The following is a 6,561-nucleotide window of genomic DNA, read 5'->3' on the forward strand; positions in this document are numbered from 1 at the left end:
AGGAGAAGGATAGAGAGGGGGGGTTTGGGAGGACATGGAAGGTGCTCAGTGCTGACAAGAGCATGCCAACCCCACCACCTCTACAACCGCTCGGTCTGGGTGAATGGGTCCAGACGAGACCTCCATAGGAGAGTGCTGCAGAGTCAGTGGCTTGGATCCAGGTTTTGGTGACCACTAGGAGGTTGAGGAAGCGGGAGATAAAGAGGTCATGGATGGCGGTGAGCTTGTTGCAAACCGAACGGGCATTCAGGAGTGCACACGAGAATGGAGGGGTGGTTGTGGGGAGCAGGGGGACAGGTATTAGGTTGAGGGGGTTGCAGCAGTTTGGGAAGTAGGAGGGTGCCTAATGGGTGAGTGAGGTGGTGAATGACCAGGGTTCGGAGAGATGTCCCCGGCGGTTAGGAGAAGAAGAAGGGTGAGAAAGGTGGCATGGGAGCGGGATGTGCAAGAGCGTGTGAGTCTGCTAGTGGTGGCATGTAGGTCGGTGGGAGAGTGGAGTGTTAGGAGGAGCTGGTGAGAGCCGTAGTGGAGAGATGGAAGCAGTGAGGGTGCGATGTATAGTTGTTTTGGAGGAGTAGGGGGGTAAAGAGAGGAGATTTTGGGAATGGAGGAGAGGAGTATGAGGAGGAGGAGTACAGGTGGCATTCTAGGAGGGTAAACAGAGTGGCAGACAGGTGAGGGAGGTGAAAGGTTTCTCAGAGCGCATTGTTGCGGATAGTCCGTCGTGCAGTGGCATATCACGTTGAAGTCGCTTCTTGTAGCAGGAGTTCTAGTGATTAGGATCTGGGTGGATAGAGATCAGTTCGGTAGGTTGTTGTCACAGCTGTGGCGGGTAGCTCTCTAGACCCACAGCTTAGGGTTTCCCAGGGCGTGGGGTCTAAGCCCCAGTATGCTTGTTCACCAGAGCCCCTGATGGTGGGGATGGACTTGGAGCAGGCTGGGACCAGGTCGCGGCCCCCGGTACACCCAGCTGAGGTAGAGAAGACTGCTAGCGGAAGCAGGATACGGGGTGACTGTTATGTACCGGATTGGGGAGCCTGAAATGGAGAGAAGGCGCCCTCTTATGACTCCCGCTTGGAGTCCCTGAAGGTGGGAGCAAGGGTGCAGAGCCAGGAGTGGCGGGAGTGCCGTGCGGATCTTCCAGCTGTCCGTAGGTGTAGCAATATGTTATATGCTGTGTATGGCCTCTAGGGGTCTCACTACTTAGATACTGGTACAACTGTGTTATTGCCTCTCTTTGGTTGTAGTTCTAGGGCAGACACATGTATAATGGCAGCTAGAAGCACCTAATAAAATGTCTCCTGTTAACTACAGTGTGTGAGCATCTGAGCAGGATCCACTAACAGAACATGGTGGCAGCTGGGCACTGAACCTCTGAATAGCAAGTCTTCTGTCTACAAATACAGATTGTGTGACACTGGAACTGTACAGAGAATCAGCAACTGTAAGTACAGAGTCCCTATCAGACTGCACTATGGAGAGTGGCCTGAAACCCCCTCAGAGACTGGATGTCACTTCTTCCAATCTCTCACAGACATGGAGACACTGGAAGGAAGAGTTTACTCTGTATGTGGACCTGACAGTGGCACCCAGAGATGAGCAGAGGGAAGTAAAGCTGTTTTATTACTTGATTGGGGAAAAAGGCAGAGAACTAGCCGAGACCCTGCTCACAGACAGCATGGCACTGACAGACATACTGCAAGCATTTGATAAGCACTGTGACCCCAAAAAGAATGAGACGGTGGAGAGATACAAGTTCTTCTCAAGGAATCAGGAGATTGGGGACAGTGTGGACAGATATGTGACAGAGCTGAGGAGACTGGCTGCAACCTGTGGATTTGGGGACATCAGGGACTCCCTTATCCGAGACAGGATAGTGTGTGGCATCAGAGACTCTCACCTCAGAGAAAGATTACTGAGAGAGGAAGAGCTGGCGCTGGAGAAATGTATACAAATCTGCAGGGCTGCAGAGCTGACTAAAGACAGGCTGAAGATGATGGAGGGCACCAGTGATGCCTCAGTACATGCAGTATCTGTGAAAGGCAGAGCAAGGTCCAGGCTCCCTGTGAGCTCAGTCCAGTGTAAATACTGTGGCAAAAGACATGAAAGAGACAAAGAGAAATGTCCAGCGTATGGGGAGTCCTGCAGGACTTGTGGCAAGATGAACCACTTTTCAGCTGTGTGCAGATTCAAAACCAGCAAACAGTACAGACAAGTCCACACAGTGACCCAGGACACAGACGAGGACAGCACAGAGGGCATCACATGGCTGCAGCTGCAGTCTGCAACAGAGAACATCAATGTAGTCAAACAGCCAGTAGCCAATGATGCAAAGCAGCTCTTTGCCATATTTATGGTGGATGAACAGCCCATAAGATTTCAGCTGGATTGTGGAGCAAGCTGCAATGTCATTCCATTTACTCTGCTTAACAAACAGGTTCCCATTGAGCCCACTGATAAGGTACTGGTCATGTACAACAAAAGTGTTCTGAAACCCATGGGAACATGCAAGCTAAAATTAAGAAATCCACGTAACAGAAAGAGCTACAGAGTGGAGTTTACTGTGTTGCAGGAGGACGATCACATTCCTTTGCTGGGAGTTAAAGCAGTTCAGGCTATGGACTTAATAAAGGTGCAGTCCCATAACATCATGGCTCTGGAAGTTTCTGACAATACTCAAAATCCTAAACAAAAGGCAGAATACATTTTGGATTTTCACCACATAAAAACAGAGTATGCTGATTTATTTGAAGGTGATGGGTGCCTGGAAGGTAAATACAAACTAGAAATTGATCACACAATACTGCCTACAAGAAGAGTACCTGTAGCCTTAATGCAACCGCTTAAAGAGGAACTGCAGGATTTGCACAGCAGAGGTATGATAGCACCAGTACAGGAAAGCACTGCAGGATCTGCACAGCAGAGGTATGATAGCACCAGTACAGGAAAGCACTGCAGGATCTGCACAGCAGAGGTATGATAGCACCAGTACAGGAAAGCACTGCAGGATTTGCACAGCAGAGGTATGATAGCACCAGTACAGGAAAGCACAGACTGGATAAGCAGTTTGGTGATAGGGAAAAAACCATCAGGCAAGTTAAGAATATGCATTGATCCTAAGCCACTGAACAAGGCCCTTAAAAGAAATCACTATCCCATGCCAACAATAGAAGATATTCTACCAGATCTATCAAAGGCTAAAATATTTTCGGTATGTGATGTGAAAAATGGGTTCTGGCACGTGGAACTGGATAAAGAATCAAGTTTATTAACAGCATTTTCTTCCCCATTTGGACGCTATAAGTGGCTTAGAATGCCAATGGGAGTAAGCCCGGCTCCAGAAGTGTTCCAACAAAAATTGATGCAAGCTTTGGAAGGACTGTCTGGAGTAAAAATAATAGCAGACGATATACTAATAGTTGGGGAAGGTGATGATCTAGAATCCGCAACAAAGGATCACGATAAAAAGATGATACAATTCTTAGACAGATGTAGAAAAAAACAAATCAAACTGAACCTGGAAAAATTCAAACTAAAAATGACAGAAGTACCATATATTGGACATCTTCTTACCTCAAATGGTGTTAAAGTCGATCCAGAGAAGGTGAGGGCGATACAGGACATGCCGACACCTACAGATATACGTGGAGTACAACGATTCCTGGGCATGGTGAATTATCTTTCCAAATTTTGCAAGCATTTATCAGACATGTGTGAGCCACTGAGACAGCTAACTCACAAAGACGTACTCTGGGAATGGACAGAAAGCCATGAAACTGCTTTTCAGTCAGTGAAAAATGCTATTGCACACGCAGCAACGCTAAAATATTTTGATCCAGATCAAGCAGTGGTAGTACAATGTGATGCCTCAGAAACCGGCCTTGGAGCCACACTAATGCAGGATAAACAGCCAATCACATATGCAAGCAGAGCGTTAACTCTAACAGAGCAAGGATATGCTCAAATCGAGAAGGAACTACTAGCGGTAGTATTTGGGTTAGAGAAATTTCACCAGTACACCTACGGTCGACAAGTGGTGGTGCATTCAGATCACAAGCCTTTAGAAAGTATTACAAAGAAGCCACTACTGAATGCCCCAAAAAGACTGCAGCGTATGCTGTTAAGGCTTCAGAAATATGATTTTAACATTTGTTACTGTCCAGGGAAGGATTTACTGATTGCAGATGCCCTAAGCAGAGCTTACTTACCCATCACAAATGAAGAAGAAAAAGACATTGAAAGCATCAATATGTGTGAATATCTGTCTGTCTCAAAAGACAGACTGAAACAAATACAGACCTGCACAGTGGAAGATAAAACTCTACAGATCCTATCGACTGTCATCTTGAAGGGATGGCCAAAACACAAGCAGCATGCTCCAATGGAGGTTTCTCCATTTTTTCACATAAGAGATGAACTCTCTGTGCAGCATGGAATCATCTTTAAAGGAGAAAGAGCTGTCATACCACAATCACTTAGAAGAGACATTATAGAAAGATCTGCCTGTTCTCCAGAGCAATGACAATGTACGGATTCAGCCAATAGGGAAATATGACAAACACTGGAAAAAAGCGAAGGTTGTACAGAAATTGGGACCACGGTCCTATGAAATTATAACAGAGGAAGGAAGAAGATGGAGGAGAAATCGGAGACATCTGAGAAAAACACAAGAAGGAGATGATACAGGGCCCTGGGAACAGTATATGGACACTCAAAGCGATGAGACTATGAATACCAGCAACAAAGAAACAGGAACTGCTGAGGAGCATAGGGAGGTCTCTAGGCAGAGAGAGACAGTCCCAGAAAATAGACTGCCAGAATCAGAAGAAACCTCATATGTTACGCGAGCTGGCAGAACAATCAGAAAGCCGGCTCACCTCAAGGATTATATCTAATTTATAGCTATGTTCTACTTCACCATTTTGTGTTTGTTATATTTCATTGTTCTTTTATTTAAAAGAGAAAGGATGTAGCAATATGTTATATGCTGTGTATGGCCTCTAGGGGTCTCACTACTTAGATACTGGTACAACTGTGTTATTGACTCTCTTTGGTTGTAGTTCTAGGGCAGACACATGTATAATGGCAGCTAGAAGCACCTAATAAAATGTCTCCTGTTAACTACAGTGTGTGAGCATCTGAGCAGGATCCACTAACAGAACAGTAGGTAGCTGGGAACTCAGAAGATCCGGACACAAGCCAGGTGCAGGTGCAAGAACGTAGGTGCAGCAGCAGGCAGGTGTGGCGGTAGTCTGGATGCAGAACCGTGAGTGCAGCGGTAGGTAGGCAAGATGCAGGTCAGGTACGGTTGCAGACAGAATCATACAGCAGTCAGGCAGGCCGGGTTGGTAACAAGTGGGCAGATAAGTACAAGAGGAGCAGGCAGGAGAATGGTCAGGAATAGCCGGGGTCGGTGCAGGCAGAGTTCTTTCTTAGGCGAGTATACAGAAGAGCAGGTATCAGGATCAGAATCAGCAATTTGAGCACAGGAACGTATCTAGACCAGAAGGCAGTGATTCTTCATTGAAGCAGGTTTAAATAGCCCGCCGGCCGTGACGTGGGCCGCACGCTCCCACGCCTGCCTACTCACTCCGCCGCTACTTGAGGGGATCCGTCACCGTCGCACTGCTGCACGGTGGACATGATCCCTGACAGTTGTAGGTTGCAAGTCCCAGTTTGCGTGAGTCCCAGATTGGAAGGTTATGAGGGGGGTCCTCAGGTGGGACGCAGGTCAGGGTAGGGTTGATCATCCGATGGGCTTCAGGTCAGGGCCGGGTTGATCATCCAATGGGCACAGGAGATCCGGGATGGTAGGCCTCACTGAGGCATGGCTCACCAAGTCTACTTTGGGGGTGGATAGAGGGGCTCCGGGTCAGGGTTGGGTCGCGTATTTGTAGGCTGTGGCATGTCTCGCTACTCACGGGGGTAGGCAGGATGGCCTCAGGGCCGGGTCAGGCCATGACATGGAGGGCTGAGTCGGGTCTCACAGGCCGGGTTCATCTATGGGTTCAGGAGGAGAAGGAGATGGGGACTGGAGACTCACTGTTGTGGGGAGCTGCCGTAGTGGGTCTTAATGATCTTTTAGACTACAGGCTCACTGCTGGGTGGATTGCCGGAGGAGCGTGCAGGGGTAGGCCGCGGTAGGCCTCACCAGGCTGCGTGTTGTAGTTGCCTAGGAGTGGGGGTCTGGGTGACACCGCTCCACCCTCCAGGTGCGGGTGAGGTTGGGGGGGTCTTCACTGCTCACCTTCGATCGTTTTTGGTGCAGTGGGAGAGTGGTGGGCGGCTGGGTCATCTGCTGCAGGCCGCAGTCTTGGATGGAGTAGGCCGCGGCTTGGTAGGAGTGGGCCGTGGCTGGCCCTGTTGGGACGGGTGCTGTAGTGGACTGCTGGAGGTTTAGGGGGGTTATCAGTATCCGCCCCCTGCTGCTGTTGGATTGATGGGCAGATGGCTAGTCGTGGCAGGGCCCGGTGTCTGCAGGTGCTGTAGGCCACTGTAGGCCATGTGGCAGGCCCCGCTCCACCGGATTGGACAGAGCTCCGGGCTGTGTGGTGGCAGGGG

This window comes from Staurois parvus, unplaced genomic scaffold (genome assembly GCF_062004578.1).
Source record: "Staurois parvus isolate SC_StPar_1 unplaced genomic scaffold, SC_StPar_1.0 ptg000221l, whole genome shotgun sequence".
NCBI classification, from domain to species: Eukaryota; Metazoa; Chordata; class Amphibia; order Anura; family Ranidae; genus Staurois; species Staurois parvus.